Genomic DNA, 16,508 nt, shown 5'->3' on the forward strand with positions numbered 1-16,508 from the left:
CCCTCCTCTCTCCCTCTTTTTTTTTTTTTTTTTTTTTTGAGGTGGAGTCTCACTCTGTCACCCAGGCTGCAGTGCAGTGGCGTGATCTCGGCTCACTGCAACCTCCGCCTCCTGGGTTCAAGTGATTCTCCTGCCTCAGCCTCCTGAGTAGCTGGGATTACAGGCACCCACCACCAAGCCCGCCAATTTTTGTATTTTTAGTAGAGACGGGGTTTCACCACGTTGGTCAGGCTGGTCTCGAACTCCTGACCTCAGGTGATCCACCCGCCTCAGCTTCCCAAAGTGCTGGGATTACAGGTGTTAGCCACTGCACACAGCCACTATCTTCCTCCTTTTATCAGCCCACACTCATCTTTCCCCCAGCTGCCCCGCCCCTGCTCCCCCCACCTCTCTTTCTCTCCCCACTTCCCTCCTTCTCCTCTCATAAATTCTCCCTCTGGGCTTTTTGCCAAGGGGCTGAATAAACAGGAAGGAAGGGGCAAATAAATCACCAAGAGTCACGAGACAGGCTCTGGGAAGTTTTCTGACTCTGGAGACCGTCACAGAAGAGCTGGCCGGCCTCTGCCTTGGGAGTTGCAGCGAGGCCCGGAGAGGCTGTGTAGAAGGGGTGATAGGAGCAGTGATATGGGGTCAGCAGCAGGTTGGTGCCCAGGCAGGCTGTCATCAATGCTGCGACCCTCACAGTGAGGCTGAGGAGAAGCCCAGGTGGGGAGTCTAGAGCTCTGGCCGCCAGTTGGGTTCTGCTGTGTGACTCTGGACAAATCTCACCGCCTCTCTGAGCCTCCATCTCCCCATTTGTAACAGAAGGGACCTGGATTAGATGGCTGGGGGTGGTCCTTGCAGCCCTGATGTTGTAGGAGTCTGAGGATTGATCTTTTATACAACTTGGGGAGCTCTGGAGGGAGGGTCTTGCTGAGCTGCTCTGATAGTGGGGATCACGCAGACCCCCGGCTTTCCCACTCTAGACGGCCTTGGCCAGAGCCCCCAGCTGCCCTTGAGGTGGGAAATCCTGGGGGTGAATGAGGGTAGAAAAAGGCAGCCGCAGTTGGAGGCTTGCGGCTCAGAGCTAAGGCCGCCACCCCATAGCCTCCGCTGGCTCCCCAGGTGAGCTGGGACACCAAGATCAGAGGCTGGAAACAAGAAGTTTTGGCTTTTAGCTGGCAGCAGCAGCAGCAGCAGCTGCGGCCAACATCATCTCTCCTTCAAATGACAGGCTGGGGACTTTGGGAAAACAGCCACAATAAGTGTGTTAGGAGGGAAAGGATGGGGAGAGGAAGGAAAGAGAGCAGAGAAGATGGTGAGGTCTGGATCCTGGGGTGCAGCGTATGTGTGCGCACATGTGCTTCTGTGATCCTCAGTATCTCAGTGTTTCTGTGACTGTGTGTACACGTACGCTGTGTCTCTGTGATTCAATCTCTGTGTGTCCCCGTGGAGACAGTGTGCGCCTGTTTTTTTTTTTTTTTTTTTTTTTTTTTGAGACGGAGTCTTGCTCTGTCACCCAGGCTGGAGTGCAGTGGTGTGATCTCGGCTCACTGCAACCTCCGCCTCCTGGGTTCAAGCAATTCTCCTGCCTCAGCCTCCTGAGTAGCTGGGATTACAGGCGCATGCCACCACGCCCTGGCTAGTTTTTGTATTTTTTAGTAGAGACGGGGTTTCGCCATGTTGGCCAGGCGAGTCTCGAACTCCTGACCTCAGGTGATCCACCTTCCTTGGCCTCTCAAAGTGTGGGGATTACAGGCGTGGGCCACCGCGCCTGGCCTAGTGTGAGTCTCTGTTTATGGTGATGGGTGGCAGCGCAATGCCTTGAAAATGTTTCCTCCAAGGTAGCAAAGAAAAGTCCCTGTGACCATCCAAAGCGTCGGCGAGCTCAGTGGCTGAGCACTGGTCTGAAAGTTAGGAGACTTGGGTTCCAGCTTTGGATCTGCTACAGGCTCACTTGGCAGCCTTGGGTGAGCCACTACCTTTCCTTGACTTGAGGAACCTCAATGGCAAATAGCAACACAGCCAACTCTTTTTTTTTTTCCCCGAGAGAAAAAAAGCTGTAGGCTTTATTTTTTATTTTATTTTATTTTTTGAGATGGAGTCTCACTCTGTCGCCCAGGCTGGAGTGCAGTGGTGCAATCTCGGCTCACTGCACGCTCCACCTCCCGGGTTCACGCCATTCTCCTGCCTCAGCCTCCCGAGTAGCTGGGACTACAGGCGCCCGCCACCACGCCTGGCTAATTTTTTGTATTTTTAGTAGAGACGGGGTTTCACTGTGTTAGCCAGGATGGTCTCGATCTCCTGACCTCGTGATCCACCCGCCTCAGCCTCCCAAAGTACTGGGATTACAGGCGTGAGCCACCGCGCCCGGCCAGCTGTAGGCTTTATTAAGCGGAGTGACAGTACAAAGCTTCCACAGCGTGGAAGGAGTCCCAAGCAGGTAGCCAGTGTTAGATTTTTTGATCACCTTTTAAACTCTTTAAGGTGGGAAATATGTGCGGTGGGAAGATGTTACCAGAACGAGAAACAAAGACAATTAACATGTCTCAGATCTTGAAGAAAACCCGGAATTGTAACTTAAGTTTTATCTACTTATAACCTTGCAGCGGCATGGCAAAGGAGACAGGATCTCACAGAATTTTACAAATTGGCCACACAGCCAACTCTTATAGAGCGTTTGCTGTGTGCCAGGCCCTGTCCTAAGCACATCGCAGGTCAGAGTTATCCAACCCTCGAAGGTTATCTCCATTTTACAGATGTGGAAACTGAGGCCCGTGCCTAAGATGCCGTATCTAGTGAGTGGGGGAACAGAGATTCCAATCCAGGCAGGCTGGCTTGGAGTTTGAGCTCTTCACCGCACGCTGCCCAGCGATCCTGCAGGAGGGTCCTGACCACAGAGTGGGGGTTTGGGGGCTGTGATTCAGATTCTCAGAGGTGCTGATGCAGCTCTGTGGCCTCTACTGCCCCCGCTCCCGACTGAGAACTGTGGCTGTGCTCAGCCACCGTGACTGGCTGGGGTATGGCTCGGATGCCTTGGGTGTTGGCCAGGCCCCAGTTGATCTCCAAGGGCTCTCGGTGTTCCAGGAAGCTATGGCTTGGTGTCTGAAACACAGTCTGGAGCAATAAATGTCACAGGAGGATGTGACCAGGCTGCACAGGGAAGAGACCAAGACACTTTGAGCCAAATCTCTCTTTCTCTTGGGACCCCAAGAGCTGATTCACCTGGAACATCCTGGAGCCATGACACACGCCATGCTATGATGGCAGAGGCTGCCAGCTGCCATACAGGACACAGAGCTTATGGGAGGTGGTGGAGTCCCTGCTCCCCGCAAAGCCTGAGGGCTGGTAGAGATGTGAGGGTGTTTCAACGTTGCTTTCCAAGATAAAGAACGAGTTCTTTTTCTGTCCTCCCTTCTTCTGTCCCTGGACAGCCTGACTGCGTCAAAGAAGGAGGAGGTGGAGGAGCCAGGGGGCAGCTGGGGTAGGAAGAAGTCCAGCTTAGTGACATTAATGGGAGGACAGAATTGCCTGGCTCTTCTGTTTTTGGACACAGGCACAGTTATGAAACTTTGAGCAACCCCAGGCCTGGTGGCCCTGGCTCACCCCTGCCTGCTGTGTGAGGCCTGAGAGGTGCATGAGGCCACTGTCCATAAATGGAATTGTCAGTTTATTACCCTCGGTACCCAGCCCAGTGCCTGGAAGTTCTTCCTGGATGTCGACTGCCGTGGGGAGAAGAGGGGCCACTGGCCACAGTGAGGGTGCTGAGCTGGAGACGAGTTACACCCGATCTCATCCTGGGAGGAGACTGTGGTCTGGAGGGGGTGAGAACAAAAATGCAGAGGCTTAAAACAGAGGTGAGGGCAGAGGGAGGCAGGAGAGGCCGGGAAGGATTCAGGAAGCCTGTTTCCCAAGTGGGAGGCGGAGGGATTTTCTTAAAACAGAAATCAGACCGTGCCACTTCCTGGTAGCGTTGCCCTAAAATAGATTCCATACTCTGTCCTGCTGTGCCATCTGGCTCTGCCGTCTCTCCACCTCCTCTAATGTCATCGTCTCCTCCCTGCTGTCCACTGTCCCGCCACACGGGTTTCTTCCAGTTCCTCGAACACGCTAAGCCATGTCCACCCTTGGGGCTTGGCCCAACTCATTCCTACTTCCTGGACATCGCCCCGCCCTGCACTTTGCACTCATTCAGGTGCCTGCTTAAATGTCACCTCCTCAGAGAGGGCTTCCTACCGTATTTTGTCTCTCTCCCACTAGATTGTCACCTAAAACAGAGCAGGGGCCGTATAGGTCTTCTATAAATATCTGTTGTTAGCAAACATTTATTGAATGACTGTATGAAGGAGAAAATGGCTTACCTGGCTTTGGAAGGTTGGGGTTGCTCTACCCAAAGGAGTCATTCTAGATTTCAGCACCCCATCATTTATTTTATTTTATTTTATTTTAGTCGGAGCCTTGCTCTGTTGCCCAGGCTGGAGTGCAGTGGAGCGATCTTGGCTCACTGCAACCTCTGCCTCCCAGGTTCAAGCGATTCTCCTGCCTCAGCCTCCTGAGTAGCTGGGATTACATGTGCGCACCACCACAAGTGGCTAATTTTGTATTTTTAGTAGACGGGGTTTCACCGTGTTGGCCAGGCTGGTCTCAAACTCCTGACTTCAGGTGATCCGCCCACCTGGGCCTCCCAAAGTGCTGGGATTATAGGCATGAGCCACTGCGCCCAGCCAGCACCCCACTGTTTAATGTGTATGTATGAAGCTCATCGCAATTCGTAATCAATTTATTTATTGTTTTTGTCTCTCTCCCACTAGATTGTCACCTAAAACCGAGAAGAGGCCATATGGGTGCTCTATAAATATTTGTTGTTAGTCAGCAAACATTTATTGAATGACTGTGTGAAGGAGGTAATGGTTTACCTGGCTTTGGAAGGCTGAGTAGGAACAGGGAAAGCAAAGAAGGATGTGCTTAGCTGTAATATCCGAAAACTCAACTATCAGTAGCTTAACTTCTAAGGATATCTATTGTTGACTCAGGAAGCTGTCCGGATCTAGATTGTCCTCATGTTGATTCCGCAGCTTAACAGTGTCATAGGCCTCCCTGCTGCTTTCAATTTTTGCACACTGGCACCCCCAGCATGTTGGCATTTATCCTCAGGCTTCGCACCTTATGGTCACAAGATGGCTGCCATAGCTCCAGGCATCATGTCCTCACACAACTGTGTCCAAAATAGGAAGAGAGTGGCCAGGCATGGTGGCTCATGCCTGTAATCCCAGCACTTTTGGAGGCCAAAGTAGGCAGATAGCTTTGAGCTCAGGAGTTCAAGACCAGCTTGGGCAACATGGCAAAACTGTGTCTCTATAACAATATAAAACTTAGCCGGGCATTGGTGCTGGCACCTGTAGCCCCAGCTACTTGGGAGACTGAGGCTGGAGAATCACTTGAGCCCTGGGAGTGGAGGCTGCAGTGAGCCAAGATCATGCCACTGCACTCCAGCCTGGGCGACAAAGTGAAGACCCTGTCTCAAAAAAAAGCACAGAAAAACAAAATAGGATGAGAGGAAAGGGAGCAAAGGAATCTTCATGTGATTTTTCTCTTTCATCAGAGGTGAAAATCTTTACCTGGAAACACACTGCCACTCCTCACACCCTCCAGAGATTCTTCTTTATGTTATTATCACTCTGAACTGGCCCACTCAAGACCAATGAGTGAAAAGGGCTAGAGTAGAAAACAGTAGAAAAGGGCTGCCATGATCACCTTAGGCTAATTGGGATGCGCCTCCTACGTTGTGTGCAATTCAACCCAGGAAGGCGATTAGTGGGGAAGAGGGCAGACAATGCCGAGCGTGCCCCACTGTCTCTTGGGGGCCTCCCACTCTCCTGTGGGGTAAGCAGGGCTACTTTTCTTAGTGTCTGTGGCCTCCCCTCTGCTCCCCCCACACCCAGTCATTTGAGAATGCAAGGCTCAGAGAAACTAAGAAATGTGCTCACGGTCACACAGAAAACTACAAGGGAATAGAACTTAGCCCCTCATCAATCACTACCCTCACCCCAGAACCTGGGGTGCACCTGGGCATGCTGTCTTGCCACCACCCCGTCCCTTCTCACCCTTCCATGCTGTTGCTTATTTAACCTATGTCTTTCCCAAGAGACTGTAAGCTCCCTAAGTGCAGTGGCATGACTTTGGATCTGCCCATGGTCTTTCCCCAGTACCTAGAACGGAGCCTGGCTCTGAGCAAGGAAGGAAGGAAGGAAGGGGAGGAAAGAAGGGAGGGAGGGATGGAGGGAGGAAGGAAGGAAGGGAGGGAGGGAGGGGAGGGGAGGGACAAAGGGAGGAAAGAAGGGAGGGAGGAAGGGAAAAAGAAGGAAAAAGGAAGGAGGGAGGAAAGAGGGAGGAAGGAAGGGAGGGAGGGAGAGAAGAAGGAAGGAAGGAAAGGGAGGGAGGGAGGGAGGGGAGGGGAGGGAGAGAGGGAGGAAGGAAGGGAGGGCGGAAGAGAGGAAGAAAGAAAAAGGAAGGAGGGAAGAAAGAGGGAGGAAGGAAAGGAGGGAGGGAGAGAGGAAGGAGGAAGGGAGGAAAGGAGGGAGGGAGAGGAAGGAAGGGAGGAAAGGAGGGAGGGAGGGAGAGAGGAAGGAAGGAAGGGAGGGAGGGAGGAAGGAAGGATTCTTAAGTGTATGTAATCGAGGTCTTCTGTACCCATGCCCTGTCAGCAAACACCTGGGCGGAGTCCTGTAGCCCTTAGCTGGTGCAGGTGGGTAGCACTGCTGATACGTTTTACTGATGTGATGCTGCCTTGAGGAAGGGAGTGAGTGAATATGGGGAGCACAGCCAATCCCCACGATGGGTACAGAGGAATTGGCTGTCTTGTGAGGCAGTAAACTCTGCTTTCAGAGGTTATAGGCATCTCTTGGGAGTGTTCTAGAGGCAATGCTTGCCATGAGAAGTTAGAACTGAAGAACACTGGAAGACTGACTTTGAGATATGTTGGCTTAAGAGTCTGCAAAAACAGCATTTGCAGAATTCTCACAACTGCCTTACTTTGATTTTACAGTAGGGGGAAGTGAAACACAGAGAAGGTAAGTAATTTGCCCAAGGTCACACAGCTCATCTGTGGCAAAGACAGGATTGAATCCAGGCATGGAAGTAGCCTGCTCACCTTTATTTTTTATTTTTTTGTTTTTTTGAGATGGAGTCTCGTTCTTGTCACCCAGGCTGGAGTGCAATGGTGCTATCTCAGCTCACTGCAACCTCCACCTCCTGGGTTCAAGCAATTCTGCCTCAGCCTCCTGAGTAGCTGAGATTACAGGTGCCCGTCACCATGCCCGACTAATTTTTGCATTTTTAGTAGAGACGGGATTTTGCCATGTTGGCCAGGCTGGTCTCGAACTCCTGACCTCAAGTGATCTGCCCACCTTGGCCTCCCAAAGTGTTGGGATTTACAGGCATGAGCCACCGTGCCTGGCCCCACTCACCTTTCTTAGCCCTTAGACCACACCACCTCTTCACATCCCTTAGAGATCCAAGGCTCTGTGGTTTGAAGAATAGTGACTTGTAGCACTGTCAGAACGTATTTCTCTAAGAATCTATGACTCAGAGCCGACTCTGGGCTTCTAAGATACTCGGATTCTCTGAGATTCTGACAGCCCATGATGCTGCCCTGAGTTTTGGAGCGCCAGCAAGGTTGTTCTTCTGATCTGCCTTTAGACTTGCTTTAATTATAATTTATCTGCTTCTTTGGAGGTCTTTGTTCCCTTGTCCCTGTCCCTCTGCCTGCAGGTCCAGCTGTCCATCCTGGAACTGGCTTCTGGCAGTCGATCAAGTTTCATAACAATGTCATGGTGGGGACGTCAGCATCATGGAGGTTCCGACCAGACTCCAACCAGCACTGCCCCACGGGGGGCGGGCCCGGCAGTGACTGATGTGGGGTTGCTGCTCTATGGGTAACAAAATGGATGGGAGGAGAGAGAGTCCCAGAGTAAACAGGGAGGGCTGGGAGATGGCAGGAGTGGCCAGCATGCTGCAGTCTCATTCCTTGCCTTCATCTCCCTGGGCCCAACAGGAGGCCTGGAGCCGTGAAGCAACTGTGAGTTCCTAGTGAGAAGCCGCTTCCAGGCCTCCCAGGCAGCAGAAGGAAGAGAATAGATGCTACCTGGGAATCTTCTACATGCCAGCACAGGGCTAGGTCCTTCACAGGCATTGATCCTCTTAATTCACCCTCCCATTTCAAGGGCAGCTGTGTCCCACTGCCAGCCCCAAAACAGCCTGGGCCGGCATAGGAGGGCAGTTCCTCCCATCTGCCTTCCAAAGGCATCAGCCTCTGGTTCCTGCAGCCTCCACCTCTCCTCCTTCATGGGATCGTTCCCATGAGCGCACAGAGGAGATCTGACCTCCCCCAACTGGAGAGAGACACACAAAGAGACAGAGAGGCAGAGATGGATAGAGAGATAGAGAAAGACAGAGAGACCTCATGGTCCTCCAAAGACTACCCACTTTTTCAGTAGAACTGCTCAGCAGCTCAATGACTCTTTTTTTCTTTTCTTTTCTTTTTTTCTTTTTCTTTCTTTTTTTTTTTTTTGAGACGGAATTTTGCTCTTGTTGCCCAGGCTGGAGTGCAGTGGCATGACCTCGGCTCACTGCAACCTCTGACTCCCAGGTTCAAGCGTTTCTTCTGCTTCAGCCTCCCAAGTAGCTGGGATTACAGGCATGCACTACCATGCCTGGCTAATTTTGTATTTTTAGTAGCGACGGGGTTTCTCCATGTTGGTCAGGCTGGTCTTGAACTCCTGACCTCAGATGATCCGCCAGCCTCAGCCTCCCAAAGTGTTGGGATTACAGGCGTGAGCCATTGTACTGGCCAAATGACCCCATTTCTTTTCCTCCTCTTCCGTCTCCAACCTGTGCCTGTGTGGCTAATGCTGTTTGGTGAAGTCACTGATCACCTTCCTGTTGCTGAATTCTAGCAGAGCTGTTGAGGCCGCACGGCGCAGATAATTCCTCCTTCCGTCCTCAGACTCTGAACCCTGACTTGGTGGCACTCCAGTCCCCTGGTTTTCTTCCTGCTGCACAGGACACTCCTCAGTCTCTCCAGGGCCACCGCTTCTGGCCGCTCTGAGAGTTGAAGTTTCCGTGGTACCAACCCAGGCGCCTTCTCCATTGCCCTCTCCCCTCCTTACCTCCACACTCTCTTCCTAGGTGATGTCATGCCTTTAAATCCGTGTCTGGGCTGATGCTCCCCACATTCCTAGTGCCAGCCCTCCTGGCTTCCAGCTGCATACTTGATATCCCTCCCCAGATGTCCCGCAGGCACCTCAAACCCAATGTGTGCACCGCGAGACTCCTACTTTCCCAGTGAAGCCACGTGTGTGCCAACCAGAGCCTCTAAACTTGGCAGGAATATGCCTCAAGTCTCCCCGAGGAGACTCTTTTTCAAGCCTCTATCAAGTCTCTATTGAGACTAATAGTAAAAAGGTAATTAAACTCATCCACAAACTCTCAGGGACCTGATGATATTCTTCTTCTCCATTAGTGAAGGCTTGAAGTGAAACCAGTATCCTCTGCGAGTCCACAAAATCTCTTAAAATTATAAAACATTCTAAAACTGAAGACTAGAGGAAGTACTTAACTACACCACTCAGAGATTCATTTCTTCGTTCAGTAACTGTTGGGTTCCAGCATGTGCCAAGATAAGGGTCAGGGATAAGTTGGTGAACACAACTGGCCCAGTGCCTGCCCCTATGGGGCTTCGCCAGGCAGGAGACAGACAGTAACAATCCAAATGGACTTATATAAAGCTCCCACTGCCCAGCACAGTGGCTCACACCTGTAATCCCAGCACTTTGGGAGGCCAAGGCAGGCAGATCATGAGGTAAGAAGATTGAGACTATCCTGGCTAACTCGGTGAAACCCCATCTCTACTAAAAATACAAAACATTAGCCAGGTGTGGCGGCACGTGCCTGTAGTCCCGGCTACGTGGGAAGCTGAGGCAGGAGAACCACTTGAACCCAGGAGATGGAGGTTGCAGTGAGCCGAGATCACGCCACTGCACTCCTGCCTGGGCAACAGAGCGAGACTCCATCTCAAAAGAAAAAAGAAAAGAAAAAAGCTCCCACTGAAGGCTGTGCACTTTTCTAGGTACTTTACGGTATAAGCCCATTTAACTCTCACAGCGGTGCCTTGAGTGGGTACATCTATCGACCCATTTTACAGATGAGGAAACTGCAGCATGGAGAGAGGATATAATGGGGCCGGGTCCGCACAGCTCCTGCCAGGCAAAATCTCTCTCATCCAGGCCGTCTAACTGCAAAGGCCATGCTCTTGGCTGCGGTTCTGTCAAGATGCCAATAATGAGATAAATAAAATGTGTAATTGCAAACTGTGATAAGTGCTATGGAAAAAATCTTGCGGTGCTGGAGGAGCAGAGAGGAGGTTCAACCTAGTCCAAAAAGCTAGAGAGGACATCTCTGAGGAAGTGATATTTCAGTGAAGACTCAGAATGAATAGACATAGCCCAGGCAAAGAGTTGAGACAAGGGCATCCCAGGAAAAAGAAAGGGGCTGTGCAAAGGCCCTGAGGCGGGTAAGTTCAGCACAGAGAGGTCCCTCATAGCAGTCTAGCAAAAATAAAGTGAGGGGCTGGATGCAGTGGCTCACCTGTAATTCCAGCACTTTGGGAGGCTGAAGTGGGCAGATCACTTGAGGTCAGGAGTTCGAGACCAGCCTGGCCAACATGGTGAAACCCGGACTCTACTAAAAATACAAAAGATTAGCCAGATGTGGTGGCAGGCGCCTATAATCCCAGCTACTTGGGAGGCTGAGGCAGGACAATCGCTTGAACCCGGGAGGTGGAGGTTGCAGTGAACCAAGATCGCACCACTGCAGCCTGGGCGAGAGAATGAGACTCGCTCAAAAATAAAATAAGGAATATGTGCATGGTGGAAAGTAAAGGACACTGGGCGAGGGCGGAAGGGTTGATGCCTGGAGGACATAGGCAGCTGCTGGCGGGATGGGATTTAGGGGGCTCCTAGAACCTCTGCCGGCCTAATCATCTCTTCTTCACATCGTGTCTATGTCTTGAGAGTTCCCCATTACTGCTCTGTCCTCAAGGTTGTGAAAAGCAATTCGCGATGTCCAGTTTCCTGAGGAAAGTCCCACACCTGTGGGAGATACAAAGCCTGGCTTCCTCCATGGAAGCTTCTTCTTCATCACAAGTGAGCCCCAGCTCTGCTCAGCCACCCTGCCCGGCACTGCAGCTCCAGGAGGAGGACCAAGTTGGATTCTTGCTCTCCAGGGGCCCACTGTGAGGGAGAAGCAGACAAGCCAGCAACTGCTGCACAGTGGGCCTGGACTGTGGTACAGAGATGGCTGAGACCTAGTGGTGTTTCCAAATTGGGAGTGACCAGCCCCATAGAGAAACGTGGTGGGCGGGGAAGGCTTCCCAGCAGAGGTGATATTTGAACAGGACCCCAGGGCTCACCAGGTGCAGAGGGGGAAAGGCAGTCCAGGAAGAAGGAGAGAGGAAAGAGAGGAGGGTGAGGATGACCTGAATCCTTCAGAGACCTGACTCGGCCTCAGGCAGAGATCTGGGAGGTGGGCTTCTCCCACCTCACAGGAGAGGGCTAGAATCATCATTTCCATTTAACAGATGGGGAAACTGAGCCTCAGAGAGAGGTTAACTAATTTTCCCAAGGGCGCCTGAGTGGCAGAGCTGGGATTCAAACTCAGAGTCTGACTCCAGAGGTGGAACTCAGATCCTTCAAACTATGTTGCACCCCAAGTCATTGCCAGTACCCCTGAGAGCTGGACAGGCTTTGACAGGCAGGGAATGAGCACTGACTGCACTGGGGCATGGAAATATTCTGGTCCCAACACAGCCACTGGCTCTGCAGTGCTCACGTCCCTCTTAAGGGCTCATGTCCATCTGTCTGTCATCTGCAAACAGACTCCTGCCCCTTCTCCCCCACGGGCTGCTGTGAGGCACTGAGGAGTGTCACAGGCAACATCTCCTTTGGGCCGGAACCCCTGGCAGTACCTGGGAGGGCAGGTGATGCCAGACAAGGCCAGCTGGAGGAGCCTGGAAGGAGGTGGGGCGGGGCTCTGAGAAGCATCGACTGCAGCTGCCCTCCCTCCCTGCCTCCATCTCCACCCTCCACCACCAGGCCAGTGTAATCAGGGCTATCCATCACTCTCCCTACGGGCCAGGTGCCTGCTGGCGGCGGTACCACTGCCAGCTCGTCCATATTTCATCAGCCTGTGAGAAAGAAGCGAGGGAGCAGAGGAGGGAAGATGGAGCCTAGGGGAACGGGCCCATCAACCACAGTGGCTGCCCCTGCAGCCAGCCCCTCAACACAGGCTCTGTCAGCTGGCCCAGGCCACAGCCAGGCACCCTATTGGGAGGCTCTAGGGTGTGGATCAGGCAGATGAGGTGCTGTGGAAATAGTGATAATGGGAACAAGGACCTGCCATTCTTCTGGAGCCCTTGCCTGGTGCCAGGTGCTGTGAAGGCACTTCATGTGCATTGCATTATCCAATCTTCTCAACTACCCTATGAGTGGGGCTCTGCCACGCCTTGCACTTTGTGGGTGGAGAAACTGAGGCCCAAGTGATAAGTAGCCCACCTGAGGCTCTGCTCAGATGTGGCCAAGGCAAGATTAAGCTCAGGCACTCGGGTTCTGGCAACCTCACTCCAGCCCCAGCCCCTGTGTTTCCCTGTGTGTGTTCAGAACCGTGGACTTGCATTCCACTTACAGGCTGAACAGCTTGGGCTATGCCATCCCCCTCTGAGCCTCAGTTTCCTCCTCTGTACAATAGCTGCTTCCCAGGGTGACGGTGAGCTTTGGGTAAATGACTGCTACTCAGAGCCAGCCCGAAAAACATGCTTCAAGCCTTGGCTTAGACATCACTGTCTCGGCAAGGCCTGGTTAAGGTTGCAGCGGCCCTGCTCCCCCCGCTGTCTGCTCTGTCCTGTCTTCCAGGTCGCGTATCGCCTCCTGTCCATTCCATTTATCACCCATCTCTGCTGCAGGGAGGCTGGGGTCCTGCTGATTTTTTCTGAGCAGTCTGGGAGCCTGGAGCAGCCCCAGGGCGAGTGGTTCCTGTGCATTTTCAGAGGGAATGAATACACGGATGGGTGTTCTATTCCCCCTTTTCAGGCGCCTCTTAGAAACAGGAGGATCGGGGGTGAGATTTAGCTGTCAGGGCTAGGCAGGGCCAGAGGGGCTGGGAAGGAGGTATTCACGGAAGGGGAAAGAAAACACGTTGACTCTGGGCCAGGGGGATGGGCAGGGAGTGAACCCAGGCATGGGAGGGATGGACTTCTCCAGGGTGGGGGGGTGCCATTCCAGATTTCAATTCCCCCTGGGTGCAGAGGGTCCATCAGCCTGGAACAGCCACGTTCAGAGTGTATCCCCCCCACCCCCCAGCACACCTGCTGTCCCCTCCTTTCCCAGGGGTCCCGAGGCCTCGGGCTGTCTAGCCAGGGCCCTGCTGCCCCCACACCAGGTCCTCTGCCTGCCTCACGCTCATTCAGCCCGGGTTGGGCATCCACAAGCTTCTCAGTCTGCTGCTGATTTAGAAAGGTCATTCCAGGCCAGGCGTGGTGGCTCATCCCTGTAATCCCAGCACTTTGGGAGGCCGAGGCGGGGAGGATCACCTGAGGGCAGGAGTTCGAGACCAGCCTGACCAACATGGAGAAACCCCATCTCTATTAAAAATACAAAATTTGGCAGGCGTGGTGGTGCATGCCTGTAATCCCAGCTACTTGGGAGGCAGAGGCAGGAGAATCTCTTGAACCCGGGAGGCGGAGGTTGCAGTGAACTGAGATTGCACCACTGCACTCCAGCCTGGGTAACTAGAGTGAAACTCCATCTGGAAAAAAAAAAAAAAAAAAAAAAAAAGGTCGTTCCAATCCGGAGTCATAAATGGCAGAACTTCATGACTCTTGGAGACTCTGATCCCCTGAGGAGACAATGAGCTCAGAAAGGAAAAGTGACTGTTCAGGTCAAACAGCAAGGTCTGCCAAATCCTGTCCCAGACTCAGTGGAGGGAAAGTCCTGGTACACCCCCCACACCTTCCTTTGCATCCTCCCCCAGCTCCCATCTTCTAGAAATCCAGCCTGGCTTTCAAGTCCCTGGGCAAGCCAGGTGCCCTCCACCCCTATCCCCAGCCCCTCACCCTTCCCTGCCCCAGGCATACTCTGCGCCTGCTTCAGGTGTCATCTCTGCCCCAGGTGTGTTCTCTGCTCCCCCTTCACTGCTGTGCTCCCTGTCTCAAGTGTACTCCCTGTCCTAGCGTGCCTCCTGCTCCAGATGTGCCCCCTGCCCCAGATGTGCTCCCTGTCCCAGATGTGTCCCCTGCCCCAGATGTGCCCCCTGCCCCAGATGTGTCCCCTGCCCCAGATGTGTCCCCTGCCCCAGATGTGCTCCCTGCCCCAGATGTGCTCCCTGCCCCAGAGGTGCTCCCTGTCTCAAGTGTGCTCCTTGTCCTAGCGTGCTCCCTGCCCCAGGTGTGCTCCCTGTCCCAAGTGTGCTCCCAGCCTCAGGTATGCTTCCTGCCTCAACTGTACTCCCTGTCCTAGCATGCTCCCTGCCTCAGGTGTGTTCCCTCCCCCAGGTGTGCTCCCTGTCTCTGGTGTGCTCCCTGCTCCAGGTGTATTCTCTGCTCCCACCACTGCTCAAAAGCTCACTCTGGCCCCTGGGTCTTTGCACATGCGATTCCTTTGCCAGGGTACCTGCTCTGCTCTAGCCAATTGTCACACCATTTTTAGGAACCAGCAGGAGTCCCACCTCCTCCAGGAGGTCTTTTGAGTCTACCCTGTGGTTGAGTCTGCCAGCCTTGACTCACAGGGTTTCAAGTATTGTGTGTTTCCAGATCTTCTCTGAGTTTCAGGTGATTTGGAGGGGAGGTTACGTGGAAGGAGGCCAGGCAATCAATAGGCTTATATTTCTCTGTTCCTCCAAAGCCGTGTGACCTTGAATCAGCTACTAAGCTGCTCTGAGCCCCAGTTTTGTCCTCATCTAGAAGATGAGGCTGGTGAAGGATTCCATCCTCAGCTAACTCATGGGGCTGAGTGAAAGGGCGATGTGGGTGGTGCAGGATGGTGCATGTGTGAGGGTTAACCCCTCCTGGGGCTCAGGAGCTGCGGTGGCCACGCATTCTTCATTGTCTTCTTCTTGAGAGTCCTGGGCTAGGCCCCTGGGAGGACTCAGCATGTACTCACAGAGTGGTACTGGGACCATCCCTGTAACTGTCTGTCCCCTACAGACTGCACCCTCTTTGAGGTCAGGGACCAGGTCTTTTTAATCTTCCCATCCTCAGCACAGGGCACAGGGCAGGTGCTCTGCTCTTGCTCCTAGAACTAAAGAGCTGGTGCAGTTGGCTCTGGGAGCACGCTCCAGCCAAGGATGAAGCCTTAGAGGTCGTTTCATCAAAAACCTTGTTATTGTACGGACGGGGAAACTGACACTCAGAAAAGGGGAGGGGCATGCTGAGTGTATAGTATAGCACCAACTTTGGAGACCGATCTGGGTTTGGATCCAGTTCTTCAACTTCCTGGCAGTGGAAACTTGGGCAAGTCATTTGTTTCTCTTAGCCTCAGTTTTCCCATCTGTAAAATGGGGCCAATCATGAAGGTTGCTGTGGGGGTAAAGTGAGATTGCATCAGGGAAAGAGCATGGACAGTGTCTCACATGCGCCAGGTCTCCCCAAAAGGTAAGTTCTTTTCTCTTTGCCCACAGCCTTGCACATTAGTGGCAGATCAGGGTGAGGGAGTGGGGAGAACCAGACCACCTGTTTCCCGCTCAGCTTCCTTTCCACCCTCTTTATTGAGAAGTTGGCTGTTTTCCCCTCTGAGCTGGCCCAGTCCAATCAGCCAATACCCGATCCTACCCCCACACACCTTATCTATGGAAGGGAGCTATTGGATCTTCCCAGGAGGTTCTAATCAATGCAGCTATAGGTATTTTCTGCCAAAGTCTAGCTCTGGTTTCCTCACCTTCTCCATTACACTGGCACCTGTACCATCTCTCAATTCCCTTCCAGCTCAGAAACTCTGCTCATTGAAGATCAGGTCACCCTCCTCCCCAGTCCACAGACAAATGGTCCCCTTCTTCCCTCTCTCTCAGAAGTACCCCCCTCCCCACCCTGGACATCCCTGGGAGAAGGAGAAGGCACATTCTAGGGACCACAGCTGGACCAGTCTGTGCCCCAGCAATGGATGGCATCTCACACAGGGGCAGTGATGTGGTAGAGAGGGAGCTGCTCTGCAGGCAGACAGACTGGGATGTGAACCCCTCTTCTCCTCCTCCCCAGCTGCACAACCAGGCCAGTCACTCTGCCTCCTTTTGAATGGGTACCAGAACCACTACTTGGCACATTTGTGGATGAACGTACCCGGCACAGAACTTTCTTCTCTTTTGGCTACTCCTGTGCTGAATTTGGCAGCCCTAATCTCCGCCGGGGAGGCCCCATCCTGGCCTAGTCCTCTCTGGCTGCCCTCGGCCCTGTCTGTATAACCACCTCCACTGGCTTTCCTGTCCTG

This window comes from Symphalangus syndactylus, chromosome 18 (genome assembly GCF_028878055.3).
Source record: "Symphalangus syndactylus isolate Jambi chromosome 18, NHGRI_mSymSyn1-v2.1_pri, whole genome shotgun sequence".
In the NCBI taxonomy this organism is placed as follows: Eukaryota; Metazoa; Chordata; class Mammalia; order Primates; family Hylobatidae; genus Symphalangus; species Symphalangus syndactylus.